Source organism: Neovison vison, chromosome 6 (genome assembly GCF_020171115.1).
Source record: "Neovison vison isolate M4711 chromosome 6, ASM_NN_V1, whole genome shotgun sequence".
Taxonomy (NCBI): domain Eukaryota; kingdom Metazoa; phylum Chordata; class Mammalia; order Carnivora; family Mustelidae; genus Neogale; species Neogale vison.
In genome coordinates, this window is record NC_058096.1 from 26,186,836 (window position 1) to 26,205,094 (window position 18,259).

General features: G+C 40.6%; 1 pseudogene; it reads left to right on the forward strand.

The window, feature by feature from the left end:
• The first annotated feature begins 16,734 nt into the window (after window positions 1-16,734).
• LOC122908373 lies at window positions 16,735-17,091 on the forward strand (annotated as a pseudogene).
• Window positions 17,092-18,259: the final 1,168 nt, after the last annotated feature.

Below are 18,259 nucleotides of genomic sequence, written 5' to 3' on the forward strand. Positions count from 1 at the left end.
CATCTTTATCAGCTGCCTAGCACATGACCCCTTCTTATGTTTTGGGAGTTGCCTATTTTATGTAACCTTCTAGGAGGCAGTGGTCGCCTTCCCTGTTCGAGGGCGAGGCCAGGGCAGCCACTCAGGCAATTCTGAGCTTTGAACTGTCCTGCCCTCAGCTTAATGGTCAGCCAACCCTATTCTGAAATTCCCAGGAAAAGTTTACCAAAGAGACCTGCGTTTTTCTTTTGTCATGGGCCTCACAAATTATGTGGCTGGTCCCGCTTGGACCTAATAAATGCTGACTGATAATGCTGCCTTTTCTAAAACCAAGTTAGCCCGATCAGGATGCCTTCGCTCGGTTCCTAATATCTTCTTCGCCAGTGTAGGCATCTTGATCTGACTAACTGGTCTTCTAGAAGGAGAGATATCAGTCAGCATTGTTCCCGTGTTCTAATTTTGGGGCCGTTATAATCTTCCCATGTGCTGTATTTATTAATCTATCTTATGTCCTCTATTGTGTTGAGAATTTCTGAAGTACAAGCCGTGTTCCTATAGCGTGATCTCCTTCTCTATTATCTATGTATGTTCTTAACGATCTATCAATCATCTATCTATGTATCTACCTATTTATAATGGAGAAAGATTTTTTTTTTAAAGATTTTATTCATTTATTTGACAGACAGAGATCACAAGTAGGCAGAGAGGCAGGCAGAGAGAGAGAGGAGGAAGCAGGCTCCCTGCCAAGCAGGGAGCCCGATGCGGGACTCGATCCCAGGACCCCGAGATCATGACCTGAGCTGAAGGCAGCGGCTTAACCCACTGAGCCACCCAGGCGCCCCGAGAAAGATGTTTTTAATCATATAGTCTCAGTCCTCATCTAAGTCTATAAGTTTTGCCGCTTTTGCTGCTGCTGTTTATTATTATCATTGTGGTGGTGGTTGTTAAAACTTTATTGCTGAAGGGCTGTGGTTCAGAGGCATCATATATGTCCAAGTCTTCAACTACAATAATGTCAGGATTGAAACGCAGGGGTGATGTGAATAATTCCTCTCTCTATATGCATTGCATTTTCTAAGGTGCTTCCATAATCATTTTAGTAATGAAAACTTCCATTACACAGATGACAAAACAGAGATTTTGACAGACTGCTCAAAGTACAGACACGATAATTAGCAGGTTCAAAGTTTGATGTGAGCCTGACTCCATGAAATTGTCTGTAATGGTAGGAAAAAGGGGGAAAAATTATATAATCAAATGGTTGTCATTTACATTCCTACAGATTTTCAAAAATGACACATTTACACTAACAAATGTCCTTAAGACAGGAGAGAGGACTAGAAGATACTACCTGCTTCATTTCATCTTTATCATTTTATTTATTTTGAAAATGTTTCTTCATGTGCATTTTGGCTGCTACAAAATCTCTACAAACATAGTTAAAATAGTTTCATCTAATCTGATAATATAAATATTTTTGAAAACATAACCACCAGGAATGCTCAGTATCTTTGAGAGTTCATGGCAACAAAAATAATTATAGGAGTTATATACACAAGCCAGGTTTTCAAGTATTTAAACCAATATTTGATTATATCATTAGCTCTAAAGCAAATATTTCCAACTAATAATTGAAAAAATTTTCTATTTGGAAAAAACACACTTTTTTTTTGTAAGAAAGTGGGATTTATGTTGGAAGAAAACACCCTGATAAAATGTCAATTTTCTGAAATTAAATATAATTTGAAAGCTGCCTTGTAATGTTTATAGAGTAGGACTTGTAACTCATTTAACCTCTACATGGATATAGGGAATTGGCTAGTCTCAGAGCTGTTTCACAGAAACACATTCCCCCCTCCCCGAAGCCCCACAAAGATGTTCTCCAATCGTTTGAAATGAAATAATTTTGTGTTGTTAAAGATGTGATTTCTGTTTTTAGAAATGCAGTCACTTCTTTTTTTTTAAATTTTTTAAAAAAGATTTCATTTATTTATTTGACAGGGGTTACAAGTAGGCAGAGAGGCAGGCAGAGAGAGAGGGAAGCAGGCTCCCTGCTGAGCAGAGAGCCCGATGCGGGACTCGATCCCAGGACCCTGAGATCATGACCTGAGCCGAAGGCAGCGGCTTAACCCACTGAGCCACCCAGGCGCCCCTGCAGTCACTTCTTAAGCTCAAATTTATCTGCTTTTCCTATGGAGCAATCTGGCCAAAGACTTGGGGATGTTAAGCAAGACTTGCCCACAAATAAATATCAACACCTTCCATTACAGAAAGAGAGTAATGGTCTCACTCAGCTACAGAATCAAGAGGTCAAAAACTGCCTGTGATCAGAGGGAACTGACTCACCACCCGATTCTCTTCTTCCCCATGGAGAGAGATTCTGGGTAGAAGCAGCGGAGTGAAGCCCAAATCCGGTTTGTGGGCAGTCAGGCTGCTGGCGGCACAGATCTATAGACTCGTTTCTCCCTCAACCGATGACCGGGGCGTGGGACCTCTGAGTCTCCTAACCTCGTGCCTGGGCTTGTTACAGCGCTGTGCTATTGTTGTCTTGAAGTATTTAACGATTTTTGGACAAGGAACACTGCTTTTCATTTCAGACGGGGCCCTGCCCCACGTAGCCACGAGCTGCAGGGCGAGTCCTGCGTCTGATGCTGCCAAAGCCGTCTTGCCGCCTCTCGGTGCCAACTCGCCATGGTCAGCTCCCCAGACACTCCCGACTCCTCACGCCCAGCACCGGTTTTCTTCCTGCTTCCTCAGGTCTGGCTCGCCTCCGTTTCCAACCCGTTGCAAAAAACGCCCCTGCGTCCTTACTCGTCCTTTCTCCTGGTGAAAGGTCGTCCTCTTGGCCGTGGAGGCCCCATCCTGTCCCACCTTCTCCAGAACCCGTCCCGGCAATTCTAATTCTCCCCTAGACCTTCGGCCTTTCTCTCTTCCCTGGTTCCTCCTCCCGAACCTAAGAAGATATGTTTTATGAGCGTGTGTTCTTGCCTCTTCCTTCCCGCGAGGGAAGAGTAATGATATGTGGGGGTAAACGGGCGCCTGGGTGGCTCAGTGGGTTGAGCCGCTGCCTTCGGCTCAGGTCATGATCTCAGGGTCCTGGGATCGAGGCCCGCATCGGGCTCTTTGCTCAGCAGGGAGCCTGCTTCCCTCTCTCTCTCTCTCTGCCTGCCTCTCCTACTACTTGTGATTTCTCTCTGTCAAATAAATAAATAAAATCTTAAAAAAAAAAAAAAAGAATACTGTTCTTGTCAAAGACAGGATTGGACATTTGGGAGTAAGCGGAAAAGACGGGTGTGAGTGACCTGCTTTGTTCAGCTGTGGTCTTGCGTTGTCAACTCTGGGAAACAGGAATAATAGCACTTAACCTCCTGCATCCTCCTCTTGCAAGTTATTACTAAGTGAAAACCAAAACATTCTGTTAAGGAAAGGCTTAACCTATCAGTCTGTAGCATCTTCAGAGGGGTGTTTGGGAATGGCTTTATCTGTGTATCACTGAGGGGGTATCTCTGCCCTCTTGCCCGCCCAAAAAAAGAGACTATGGGGACGCCTGGGTGGCTCAGTTGGTTGGACGACTGCCTTCGGCTCAGGTCGTGATCCTGGAGTCCCGGGATCGAGTCCCGCATCAGGCTCCCAGCTCCATGGGGAGTCTGCTTCTCCCTCTGACCTTCTCCTCGCCCATGCTCTTTCTCACTGTCTCTCTCTCAAATAAATAAATAAAATCTTTAAAAAAAAAAAAAAAGAGACTATGAAGGTAATGAATGTTTAGCATCAACACTTGAAAATGCCAGCATCTTCCAAATCCCTGTTCCACCAGCAAATAAAGTTCCGATGCAGCAGATAACGTTGTGAAAGTCGTACTTATTTATTTATTTAATTTTATTTCTTTGAGAAACATCTTGTTCCCTCGGTGAAGTCTTCTGGAACATCGTCTGGTCTGGTACAGTTTAATGTGATCAAAACTGATCCAGTAGCCCAAGTCACAGAGCGGGAGCATGTCTACAACCTACAGGCCTCCCTGAACACCGACTCTTTATCATCCGTCCCATCTCCGCGTCGTTTTTACCTCTCGTCTGAAACACCTACCCCCTTCTCCTAATTCCAGTCTACAGACTTTCCTGTCTCTGTGGCTCTCAACTTCATAAGGGCATCAGAATCTTCCTTTACCTAAGAATATGTAAAGATTTCCGGGCTCACCCCAGCAGATGAGCTAAATTCCAGACTCCTTAGGTTGGCAAACAAAATGCTTCATGATGCTATCAAAGCCCTTTGTCTGTTTCCAGCCTCACCATTCCATCCGTAGCCCAGTATACTTTTACATCAAAATGCTCTTGTTTTCCTCAGCACCAGGGTTTCAAGTTTCTGGCCCTTTTTATTTTGTTTCCTCTGCCTGGAATGTCCAGAGTGTTGGTTCTTGTTTTAGGAGTCACACCTTCTATAAGTGCATCTCTTATTCCCTCAGATTTCTTAGGCACGCCTCCCCTCACACTATCACATCTTTGTATGAACATTTCCAATCCTCTGCTTGCATTGCACAGCAAGGTCAACGCTGATGAGAGCACCCTCGTGTGCTAATCTGTCTTTCTTTTTTTTTTTTTTAATAGGATTTTATTTATTTATTTGACAGAGAGAGATCACAAGTAGGCAGAGAGGCAGGCAGAGAGAGAGAGGAGGAAGCAGGCTCCTGGCTGAGCAGAGAGCCCGATGCGGGACTCGATCCCAGGACCCTGAGATCATGACCTGAGCCGAAGGCAGCGGCTTAACCCACTGAGCCACCCAGGCACCCTAATCTGTCTTTCTATAGGATTTGCTGCTCCGGAAGAAATTCTTATTCATCTCTAAAGGTACCTCGCACATAAGGATACTAACATATTTTGAATAATAAATGGGCATGGAGTTACATCAGAGAACAGCATGAAAGAAGATAATTATGGGACTGGGGGACAGTGAATATCCAGAGCTGCTGGTTTCTTCTTTGGTTCACTGTTCTAAGCTTGAGACTCAGGGAGCCAAGCAGCCCTGTAAATGTACACTAAATCTACATTAGGTGAACGATGTAAGTCTTCAGTGACTGTCTCAAGTGACTTCGAGGAGGAATCAAAAACAAGAACTGGAAAACCAGTTCAGCAGAGGCATGCAAGCGGTATTTTTAAACAATCAGAAATGATAGATACATAATGTACTAAGATGACCTAAGGGTCTTTCTCATGTCTCTGTGGAAATCAGTAATCCTTAATTTGAACAGCTGTAACAAATGAGACCTTGTGACAGGCAAAAATTTGGAGAATTGCTTAGAACCACTTATACTCCCTCCCCTTTTGGTGTATACAATCTCCTGGAGCTGATAAGCTTTGGAGTTCTTCAGAGCAACCTGAAATAGTTTCCTGGGCTGTAGTTCCCAGACAACAAATAAAGCATTGAGGCTGGTTTTCTTTCAGCGACACGAAGGATGCTCTGAAAGCCAAGGGGTGCCGTGAACATAGGGGTGGAGTCAGCTTTAAGATGGTGTAGTACTAGGGCACTGGGGTCGCTCAGTCGGTTAAACCTTTGACTCTTGATTTTGGCTCAGGTCACCATCTCAGGGTTGTGGAATTGAAACCCATGTGGGGCTCCTTGCCCAGTGGGAAGTCTGGGGGAGATTTTCTTTTTCTCCCTCTGCCCCTTCTCCTGCACGCACTCTCTCTCTCTCTCTTTCTCTTTAAAAGAGATAAAATAAATCTTAAAAATAAATGGTGGTGTAGTGCTAGTACCTTCCTGCTTTCCCCTCTGGTTGTCTCCCCCCAAGGTCATGTCACACCCGTTCAAACAATGATGACCACATTGACCATGTGCCCAGGTTGTCCAGGACAGCACCAGGTTGCACCTATTTTCTGGCATAATTACTAAGTGTGCCCCCCTTTTACTCTTAAAAGTGTCTTAGTTTAGGGGACAAATTATATATGCACTCTAATTCAAATTTAGTCCACTGACCAGAAACTTGTTAGGTTGACTGACTCATCTGGCGTGAATGAGGGCAAATACAAATATTGCAAATGCGCATGCCATGACCTCCCACCTAAAACAGAAAGTGAGTTGTTTCCGTGTAAGGTCAATGTTCTTTTTCTCTTTGTGGTTTTTCATGGTGGCAACGATGGTGATGTTCATGAACATACTATCAGAAGAAAACCTCATGAAAATCAGAAATTATTCCCTCTATTTTTCTCAGTTTCTCACTTTCTAAGTGCCTTTTTAAAAAAATTTTTTTAAATTTATTTTCAGCGTAACAGTATTCATTGTTTTTGCTCCACACCCAGTGCTCCATGCAATCCGTGCCTTCTCTAATACCCACCACTTGGTTGTTCCCCTCCCCACCCGCCCCTTCAAACCCCTCAGATTGTTTTTCAGAGTCCATAGTCTCTCATGGTTCACCTCCCCTTCCAATTTCCCTCAACTCCCTTCTCCTGTCTAACTCCCCTTGTCCTTTTTTTTTTTTTTAAAGTAGGCTCCTTGCCCAATGTGGGGCTTGAACTCATGACCCTGAGATTGAGAGTTGCATGCTACATGGAATGAGTCAGCCGGGTGCCCCTCTAAGTGCTTTTTGACTAGTAATAAGTCATATCTATGCATGTTCAACATTTTGATTTATATTTCTTGTTATATTTTATCTCTAATTTATTACACAATTCATAAGTGTAAGAAAGGTACTGAAACAGGGACTGTTTAAAACACCCCTCGTGATTTATTAAAATGTGAGTACTAGACTCTATACTTTAAATTATGCAGTGGTCAGGAAGAAAGCCTGTGTCTAAAGACCAGCTGACAATAAGCTGTTAAAGACATGCTTAGGAATGTAATTGTATCTCAAGAATTTAGTTTAGTAAAGCAAAAACATTGGTTTTAGTATTTATGATAGTATACTGAAGCCTTGTTTAGTTATTTTAATAAGGTTTTTTCCCTTCTCTTTGGAATGGAATTGGGGGGAATTAATAGTTAAGGTTAAATCTGGGTGAGCCCAGGATAGAGTCAGCCCCAGGCCAACCTCATTCTTTGAAGTTCAGAGTGAGTGGCCATGGTAAAATGCAGTCGTCTGGTGGCAGGAAATTAAAGGGACATCTTTTTAAATGACAGAGATAGTTTTGGGATGCTTCGATGGTGAACTGCAAAATCAAACAGCAGGAGTTGGAATAGCAGTGGTAGTTGGAGCCAGTACTTATTACGCACTAACCTTGTGTCAGACTGGGACCAGATTTTATGTGAAATATTTCAATTAATCCTCACAACAATCTTTCCCACCTACTGTTAATTAATTAATTAATTAATTTAAAAATTACCATATAATGTATTATTTGTTTCAGGGGTACAGGTCTGTTATTCATCAGTCTTACACAATTCACAGCACTCACCATAGTCCATACCCATCACCCCGTCACCCCATCCCTTCCACCCCAGTCCTTCCCTCCAGCAACTCTCAGTTTGTTTCTCTTAAGAGTCTCTTAAGATCTGTCTCCCTCTCGGGTTTCATTTTTTCCCTCTCTTGTTTCTTGTTTCATTTTTTCCCCCTCTTCCGCTATGATCCTCTGCCTTGTTTCTCAAATTCCACATATCAGTGAGATCATATATGATTGTCTTTCTCCCGACTGACTTGTTTCACTTGGCCTAATACCCTCTGGTTCCATCCATATCATTGGAAATGGCAAGATTTCATTTTTTGATGGCTGCATATCATCCCATCATATGTGTGTGTGTGTGTGTGTGTGTGTGTATGTGTGTATGTACACATATATATACCACATCTTCTTTATCTACTCATCCGTTGATGGACATCTAGGCTCTTTCCATAGTTTGCCTATTGTGGACATTGCTGCTATAAACATTGGGGTGCACGTGCCCCTTCAGATCACTATGTTTGTATCTTTGAGGTAAATATGCAATTGCTGGGTTGTAGGGTAGCTCTGGTTTCAACTTATTGAGGAACCTCCATGCTGTTTTCCAGAGTGGCTGCACCATCTTGCATTCCCACCAACAGTGTAGGAGGGTTTCCCTTTCTCCACATCCTCACCAACATCTGTTATTTCCAGACTTGTTAATTTTAGCCATTCTGTCTGGTAACCTCACAATAGTCTTACGAGATGACCTATTCTTAATTTCATTTTACAAATGAACCTAGAGTTGGCCAGTAGTGGAGCCTGGAAAGAAATACCCTTCAGTCTGACTTTAGCATAAGCTTTTAATCAATACATTAAGCTTCACCTCTAAATATAGAACCTGTCATATAGTTGCCGCTCACTGAGTACTTACTATGTGCTGAGTGCTTTAAAATTATTTTTAATCCTCATGGTATAAATATATTAGTTCAATTTTCCCACAAGGAAAGTAAGGCCCAGAGAGCCTGGATTGGTTTTCCATTGTATAGATCCCCACAATTTTAGTCACAAAAAACAACACAAAAGTATAGTTACGATTCTGGAGGTCAGAAGTTCAAAAATCAGGTTGTAGCAGGTCTGGGTTCCTCCAGTCTCTGCTTCTATCCTCACAGCTCTGATTCTGACCTTCCTGCCTTCTTCTTATAAGGACCTTTGTAATTACATTGGGCCCACCAGGATAATCCTAGATAATCTGTCCATCTCAAGATCCTCAATTTAGTCACATCTGTCCCTTTTGCATGTAAGGTGACATATTCATTGGTCCCAGTGACTACGACGTGGATATCTTTGGAAGGACCACGATTTAGCCTAACTAATTTCCCCCAGGTCACAGAATTGGTAAATATTAGAGATTAGAATTTAATCTAGATGTTTTTAGGCACCAAAGTTTACACTGTTTCTGTTCTACCACATTAGTGATGATCCCATCAGTTATTCAAAGAAACATTTACTGAGATTATAAGAAGAGACATAGAGTGCCTGTGGTAGATGCTGGAAAAATATGAAATGCTTTATGTGTTGGAGTCGTGTTTGTGTAGGTGTTTTATTAATTTCTGTAATTTTCAAAAGTTCAGGAGATTAAAGATTAATATGCTTAAATAATTGATAAGTAAGATAAAATACCTTTCAGAAGAGGTATTAGTAAGTTCCATTTTTTTATATTACAGTATTTTTACTTATTTCTCTCTTCCAGAGATTAATACTAGGTAAAAGTTTTAGGTTTCAGGTAAGGTACATTTTTTTTTTTTTAAGATTTATTTTAGGGCGCCTGGGTGGCTCAGTCATTAAGCATCTGCCTTTTGCTTGGGTCATGATCCCAGGGTCCTCGGATTCAAGCCCCACATCGGGCTCCCTCTTCAGAGGGAAGAATGTTTCTTCCTTTCCCACAACCCGCTGCTTGCGTTCTCTCTCTCACTGTCTCTTTCAAATAAATAAATAAAAATCTTAAAAAAAAAATAGTCTTAGAGGTGGTCTTGAAGGAATGTGGGGAAGAGAAATCCTCTTCGTTGGCAAAGCTTGGACTAGAATATTTCATTACCTAATTGGCCTGGAAAGAGAGATGGCCTGAGGAAATGGATCAATATACAGAATATTTTCACCGAATTGTGTGAAATAATATGGGAGGACTGGTAGGGACACTTGAGGAAGTGGTAGGTAGATGCATCTTTTGGGATATGAGAATATATATGCCTTATGTATACGTCCATGAGAGGTGACCCACTGCAGAGAGGATCTCAAAGATCAAGTAGACAAGAGGACATGTCATTCTAGATGTTTTTTTTTTTTTTCTAGTTTGTGTAGTACTTGCTTAATGGGTTCATAAACAAGGTAGCATAGTGACTATAACCAACACTGAGATTATGTGCAGCTTCAACAAATTCTCCTTTCTCATATCATCACTGACATTGGTAAAAATTAATGGTAGACTGCTGTAATTCCATATGCTCGGGCACTAAGCCTTCCTATCCGTTAGCAATTTCACTAGGTAAATAGCCCCGAAGAGCTGGGCTGCTGACTTAGAACAAAGGAACATGGAAGGTGTGGTGGAAAAAGTAAGTCTTGTCAACCCTAGTCTTATGGCCACTTGCAGAACTGTATTATCTATTTTTTAAAAAAAGATTTTATTTATTTGTCAGAGAGAAAGAGAAAGAGTGAGCACAAGCAGGAGGAGTGGCAGAGGGAGAGGGAGAAGCAGGCTCCCTGCTGAGCAAGGAGCCCGATGGATGTGGGGCTCAATCCCAGGACCCTGAGATCATGACCTGAGCCAAAGGAAGACGCCTTAACTGACTGAGCCACCCAGAACCCCCTGTATTATCTATTTCTGTTTTCACCCTTGCTCTCTCAATTATTTATTTTAAAAAATACTCTGTCCTTATATATAGAGTGTGCTAGTAGTGTTTAACTTTACAATTTAGTTCACAGATTATAAAATGTCATGAGAGCAACACTTTCATGATATAGATCTAAGGGTAATATCTATAGGTCATGGATATTATAGATATCCATGGTTTATAGATATTATGGATATCATGGTTTATATTATTATATAATATTATAATAAGTTACAATATAAATATGTTACATTGTAGATCATGGTTTGTTACAGTACTGTTATTCGCAAATTTTCATACAGAAGGGGGTATTTTTCGATTTTGTGATTTTTGTGGAGTAGACCATTTTAGTCTTTGTTATTGTCCAGCATCTTTGGAATACCGTACTTTAGTTTGGGAAATTTTCCATATTTAGAAGTTATCCTCCCCAGGATAGAAATCAAGAAATTAATTTTGTCAGTTTCCTTTTATATTTAGGGCACAGACATTGGTTTTACCAGTGAAGTGCTTAAGATTTTGATATGGAAGAGTCAACTTGAGGACCATGTGCCAAACAGAATCCATTCTTTTCTGGCAAGGAAAATATGGCTTTTAGGGGAATCAGTGGTGCAGATTGTGTTTTTTAATGTTTAGTATCAGTGGTTTGAACCACAGTGTGTGTTCCCAATAATGTCATCTGAGATACTGCCCCTGGAGACAGTCCTACAAGTTTGGGTGCTGCTTTTGCCTGCAGAACCCTCCAGACTGACCATCTGGTCCTCCTAGAGATTATGGGAGCCACATAATATATTTTTACACTTTTTTTTGGTAGTTGCTGTTTCTCAGATCACTTACACTGGGCCAACTGCCATGTTATTGTATAGAAAGAACCACATGGCATAGAATTGAGGCTTTTGGCTAACAGATATGAGTGATGAATGAGCTTGGATGTGATTACACCAGCCCCAGTCAAGCCTTCAAATGACCGCAGGTCTGGCCAACATCTTGATTATCAATCATATGAATGATCCTATTCCAAAATCATCGATTAAGCTGCTTCCAAATTCCTGACCCACAGACACTGAGATTTTGAATGCTTGTTGGTTTAAGAAATTAAATTTTCAGGTAATCTGTTTTACAGGAATAGATAACAAATATAAGCAGATATAATGAAATGAGAAATTCTGGGATAATTAAGGAGCCATTGTTCAAAAGACTGATAGAGTAGCTGAATTCCCAAGTTCATGTGGTTCCTGATTTACTACTTATGTATATCTCCTTTCTGCTGCCTAGATTCAATGCCAGCAACAGGGAAGCAGAATCCATGAGGTTGGATGTATGTATATGCTTCCCTAGGGAACTCACAGGCAGAGTAGCTGTGCATGCTGTACTCTAGCAAGGCAGTCTACTCTGACATTGAATATGCTGGGCCCTCAGGCACTACTACATGCCTGGAGGCCTATAGAGCTAATGGTATACAAGGAACTCATCAAACACTATCAAGAGCAAAGGTGTTGGGGGTACCTGGATGGCTCAGTCAGTTAAGTGTCTGACTCTTCAGCTCAGGTCATGATCTCAGGATCATGAGATGGAGCCCCATGTCAGGCTTCATGCTGAATGTGGAGTCTGCTTAAGATTCCCTCTCTCCCCTTGCCCCTCCCATTTGCTTGTACACTCTCTCTCTAAAAACAAAACAAAACAAAACAAAACAAAACAAAGGCGTTGTTTCATGTTTTTGTAAAGCTAAGGGTATTGAGCATTTATTTGCCCAGGACATGGAAGACTCAATGGCAGCAGACTCCCTTGTGAACTAAGCCCTATCTCAGGAGGTGGAGTGCTGAGGTATCATCATATTTATGCCTTGAAAAATCCATTGATAGATACATTTTCTGTTCCTCACATACCATTTCTTGATATCTTTTGCCAAATAGTCCAGAAAACAGATTCCCTCATATACTGTTTTGGCAGCTTAAATTGTCATTACATTTAGAAGAGCCATTAGCCAATTGACCAACGACCTTGTCTCAGTTCTCTTTCACCTTGAGTTGTGTGTAGAATTCAGTATTGGTAAATGAGTTGGTTTACTCTCCAATATCACATGATCAAATTCCTCATCTCTTTTGATTTCCAAGACATTCCACCAGCATTTTCTTGTCCTGCCTTCTTTGTGTTCTCCATCTTCAACTCTTTAAGTACAGTAATTGTAATGATAGTAAAACTAATGACTAATGTTTTTGATATTTTGCATTAATAAGGACTGTTTGGGGCATCTAGGTAGTACAGTCCATCAAGCATTAAACTCTTGGTTTCTGCTCAGGTCGTGATCTCAGGGTTGTGAGATCTAGCCCCATGCTGGGCTCTGTGCTGAGTACGGAGTCTGCTTGGGATGCTCTCTCTCCCTCTTCCTTTGCCCTTCTCTCCCATACTTTCTCTCTCTCTCTCTCAAATAAATAAATCTTTAGAAAAAAAATAAGTGGTATTCAAATACAGCTTTGTTAGGAATGAGAAAATGGGCCATTGGACTTGAGATTAATCTGCATAGATGTGGTATTTGGAGCTGGTTGTCTATAAGATCATGAGGAAGAAGGATGGAAAGGAAAAGAGGCACAGAGAATTAGACTTAGTATACCTTTTCAGGGAGTTGAAGAAAAAGCTAAGAAAAGTAGGTAAGTTTCATTTCATTATAATTATAACTGAGTATCTGTCCTTTACCAGAGCTACTAAAAAAGAATTACAATAATTGCAATTGATTTTCAATTGTACTTCTTATTTCTTCTTACCTTTCTAATACAGAAGCTAAGTTGCTAAGTATTGACAGAGAAAATGAGAACTAGAGATTTGTATAATGTATTTGCTGGGCAATTGGTCATTGGAAAAAAGTCAGTTTATGTTAATTAAGCAGTATTATGAATGTTTTATTAAGGGTGAGTAGGAGTTAGATTGAATTATTTAAAAGCTAACCAGTCATTGTTCATAGATGGAATTAACTCTGGTAAAACTGAAAATTTTAATTTCCTTATAGAAAAAAGCACGAGTGATTCCTATTCCTCAGGAAACCTGTCTGCTGTGAAAGCACCATTTCAACATTCAAGAAGAGACAAAGCAGTCTAAATCCCTTTCAGATTAGATTAAGTCAGTGAATGGGTTGTACGATGAAATGAAAAGGCAAACAGAACTTGTCAAATGTGTTGTTCATGAAAATCATTTAGAAAAATTAATATAAATGAAATTTTTGTATAAATTCATTTGAGGGGCACCTGGATAGCTCTGTTGGTTAACCATCCAATTCTTTTTTTTTTTTTTTAAAGATTTTTATTTATTTATTTGACAGACAGAGATCACAAGTAGGCAGAGAGGCAGGCAGAGAGAGGGGAGGAAACAGGCTTCCTGCTAAGCAGAGAGCCTGATACGGGGCTCGATCCCAGGACCCTGGGATCATGACCTGAGCAGAGGCTTTAACCCACTGAGCCACCCAGGTGCCTCCAATTCTTTTTCAGCTGAGGTGATAATCTCAGGATCATGTAATAGAGTTTTGGGCTCCATGCTCTGCGTGGAGTCTGCTTGAGATTCTTTCTTTTCCTCTCCCTCTGCCCCTTCCCGCACTTGTGTGCTCTCTCTTTCTCCAAATAAATAAATAAAATCTAAAAAACCCCCACAAAAACCTAAATTCATTTTATAAATTTTGTGGGCAGAGGACAAGGTTATTGGTGGAAGAAAAATTAAGAAAAAAACAAAATGAAGGGGGCGCCTGGGTGGCTCAGTGGGTTAAGCCTCTGCTTTCAGCTCAGGTCATGATCTCAGGGTCCTGGGATTGAGCCCTTCATCAGGCTCTCTGCTCAGCGGGGAGCCTGCTTCCCCCCATCTCTGTCTGCCTCTCTGCCTACTTGTGATCTCTCTTTCTCTCTGTCAAATAAATAAAGAAAATCTTTAAAAACAAAAATAAAACAAAATGAAGATAAATGATTGAAATGCTTTTGTTTATTCTAGTGAAGCAAATGAATGTGAGTTTAAATTACTGTAAAGGTCTATGAGGTTAAAAGTTACAATGATATGGCAGCTGCAGTAGGTGGAATAATAGCTCCCCCCAAATATGCCCATGCACTAATGTGGGGAACCTGTGAATATATTACCTTACTTGGCAAAAGGGGCTTTGTGGTTGTGACTAAAGGAACAGACCTTCAAATGGGGAGATTATCCTGGATTGTGTGGACTTAATCTAAAGAGAAGAGTCCATAAAAGTAGAGAGATTTTCCAGGCTGGGTCAAAGAGAAGACAAAGAAGAAAGAGGAGAGATTTGAGCTCCCCCTGCCCCAACCACCATTGCTGGGTTTGAAGACGGAGGAAGGGGACCAAGGGCCAAGAAATACAGTGGTCTCTAGAAGCTGAAAATAGCCCTCAGCGGACATGGAGACTTCATTCCTACAACTACAGGGAACTGAATTCTGCTAACAACCTGAATGAGCAAAGACATGAATCCTGCCCTCAAGATCCAGAAAGGAACATAGCATTTGAATTTAGGCCAGTGAGAACCTTGCCAGACTTCTCACCTATAGAACGGTAAGAGAGTACATTTGTGCTCTTTTAAGCCAGTAAATATATTGTAATTTGTTAGAGCAACAATAGAAAACTAAGACAAAAACTTTATTGGAAATATGCACAACTATCAAACAAATGGCCGTCAGTAAATTTCCCAGTCTAAACAAGTTTGTACTAAAGTCCTCTATATACCTTTTAGTGGAGCTGACTTTTAGCTTCCAATTAAAACAAAATATAATCCAACTCCTAAAATGTCTGTCATTGTTTTGAATTATATATTAACTAAATAAGATAATGCTGAAATCCTGTTTTTAGTTATTATAACAAATTACTAATAATTACAAATCAGTTTTATTCTCTAAATTTCTCATACCTTCTACAATATATTTGTGAAAGGGAAAATCCACTCTGTAAGAATTTCTGTAAAATGATGATATAGATGGGCACTATGTTGGTTATATATGCATATCTGATAGTTTTCTTGGCCATATCAAGAAGGCTGACACATAAGATCACTATATGTTCCCTTCAACCAGAGAATAGGGATTCAGCTTAACTCAATAATTTTTTTTTAAAGATTTTATTTATTTATTTGACAGAGAAAGAACACAAGTAGGCAGAGAGGCAGGCAGAGAGAGAGAGAGGAGGAGGAAGCAGGCTCCCTGCTGAGCAGAGAGCCCGATGCGGGACTCGATCCCAGGACCCTGAGATCATGACCTGAGCCAAACCAGCGGCTTAACCCACTGAGCCACCCAGGCGCCCAACTCAATAATTTTAATGTTTGCTGTATGGTACCCCAGGAGCATGGCTCTTGCAATCAGAAGTCATTGGTTGAATCCCACCTTCACCCTATATTGTGACAGACAAGTCAGTGAATCTCTCTGAATGACAGTTTTCTAATTTGTGATATGGGAATAGTATCTATCTTAAAAGTCTGTTTGTTTGTTTGTTTGTTTAAAGATTTTATTTATTTATTTGACAGACAGAGATCACAAGCAGACAGAGAGAGAGGAGAAAGCAGGCTCCCCTTGGAACAGAGAGCCCGATGCGGGACTCGATCCCAGGAGCCTGAGATCATGACCTGAGCCGAAGGCAGAGGCTTTAACCCACTGAGCCACCCAGGCACCCCAAAAGTTTGTTCTTGAAATACAATGAAATTTCTCTTTAACTCTTAAACTGTCATCATAATACATAGTATTATATGCAAACATATATATGAGTACCAATGTGATATTTTGGGACTTACTACCGGGGACTGGAGAAAATGATACCAAAAATAGAGAAAAAAAAAAAAGTTGGGTGGAGTCAGGGAAGCATGGTAGAGGTAGTAGGTATGTTTCTCACAGAATTAGAAAACTGACCAGAGCAGCAGAAGACGTGCTGGAGGGTCAGGGGACTAAGATCAAAATAAAAAGGGAATCTCAAGTTCACCAGACTAGCATCAAATTTCCTGAGAGAGCTAGAGGAGAGGGACTCATGATTTAAGTCCTTTGGGTAGTGCTGGTTTTCAGCGTCACTTGGGAAGCTCCTGTCACGGGCTTATTCAGACTCCAAGGTATCCAAATTCAATTTAGAGGGTAAGGACACTAATATAAATAAATGATGAAAGAAAGATCTCCTGTAGAAAAATTTCAAATAATTTATGTAGATACTTATGTAGGTAAAACATAACTCTTTATTCCTGAAGTGTGAATTTTGCATAGCAACTTCGTTTTAAATTCTACAGAATGCGAATAGGGAAAGAGTAACTTAGCAGTGGAGAAAACAGACAAATCAGTTTTCAGTGATCACAATTAACATCAGTGGTGCTGATGAGTCATGTTGATAGTAAGCACTCTTGACATGATGTGATAGGAATGACAGTTTATCCCTATGGTCTTTTTCCTCAAAACCTATAACCTAAATCTTATCAGGAGAAAAACAGTTTAACAGTTTAACAACTCCTTAAAACTGTTAAGGTCATCAAAAATAAAATAAGTCTTGGGGGACGGTGTCCGTAGGCATTCAGAATGGTCCAGTGTTTGACCTACTGTCATAGTCTGTCCTACAATACAGCAGCCTCTAACAAAACGAGGCTGTCCTGGACCCCAGGTAATAGAATTATTTACCTTTATACCAAGAAGGTTGAGAAAGCACCAAAATCTGCATGTGGCATGTGCCCAGGCTGACTTTGAGGAGTTCGTGCTGTGAGACCTAAAGTGCTTATGAGGTTGTCTAAAATGAAAAAACATGTCAGCAGGGTTTCTAGTGGTTCTATGTGTGCTAAGTGTGTTCATGACAGGATCAAGCATACTTTCCTTATCGAGGAGCAGAAAATCGTTGCGAAAATGTTGAAGGCACAAGCATAGAGTCAGAAAGCTAAATAAAAAAAATGAAGCTTTTTTGAGTAATAAAAAAATCAAAAGGCTAAAAAATAAAATAGGTCTTATTGTAACATATCCATATTGGTTCATTGTTTATAAAAAATATACCATACTAATGTAAGGTGGTAACAATAGGGGAAACAGGGTGTGCATGTGAGGTACACTATCTTCACAACTTTTCTGCGAATAGAAAATTTTCTTAAATAAAAAGTTTGTTTAAATAGTCCCTGGGAAAAATAAGATAAAATAAAAAAGTTCTTGAAGATTCTGATGAAATCATCTTGGCTCAGATATCCACCTTGAACCAGCCAACTATGTTTAAGAGTAATGAAGCCAAACTCTAGAACTTACTGTAGCCACACTCAAGTTGGGATGTGTGTGTGTGTGTGTGTTTAGGGAAGCTGGGATGTTGGTGGAAAACTCCCAGATAACAATGCTGGGCAGATAATTTAATAGATGCCCTTAAATTTGATTTTCTTCCTTACCCATTGTACCTCACATGGTTATTTTGGAAGTCTGTGGGAATCTCTCCTGATCTCACAAACAGCTCTTTCAATTTTCAATCCCAGCTTCCTTTTTTCTCCCACACTCAGTTTATGTTTGTTACTCTTACCATGCTAAAGTAAGACAGGTGGTGACTGGTCTCATTTCACAAGCAGACCAAAACACACCTAGTTAAAACACTCCACATTTGGGCCATGGATCAAACACTGCCCCCAGCAGTCAAGGAGAGCCTCTGCAGATGACTGGCCTGAAGGACAAGCAGCCAGAACACAATAGCATAGCACACATGGCATGCACAGGAGATACTCCCTGAAGCATCGGGCCCTGGGCACTTCATGACCTCTTCTTCATAAGGTCACTACTTTCAGGAGTGGGAGACATAACTAGCTTTTCTTCTTCTTCTTCTTCTTCTTTTTTTTTTTAATTTTTTATTTCTTTTCAGCGTAACAGTATTCATTGTTTTTGCACCATGCCCAGTGCTCCATGCAATCCGTGCCCTCCCTAATACCCACCACCTGGTTCCCCCAACCTATAACTAGCTTTTCTAACACACAGAAGAAGGCACAGACTTAGACAAAAAGCCAAGGCAGAGGAATTTATGCCAAATGAAAGAATAAGACAAGGGCACAGCCAGAGATTTAAGTGAAACAGATATAAGTAACATGGC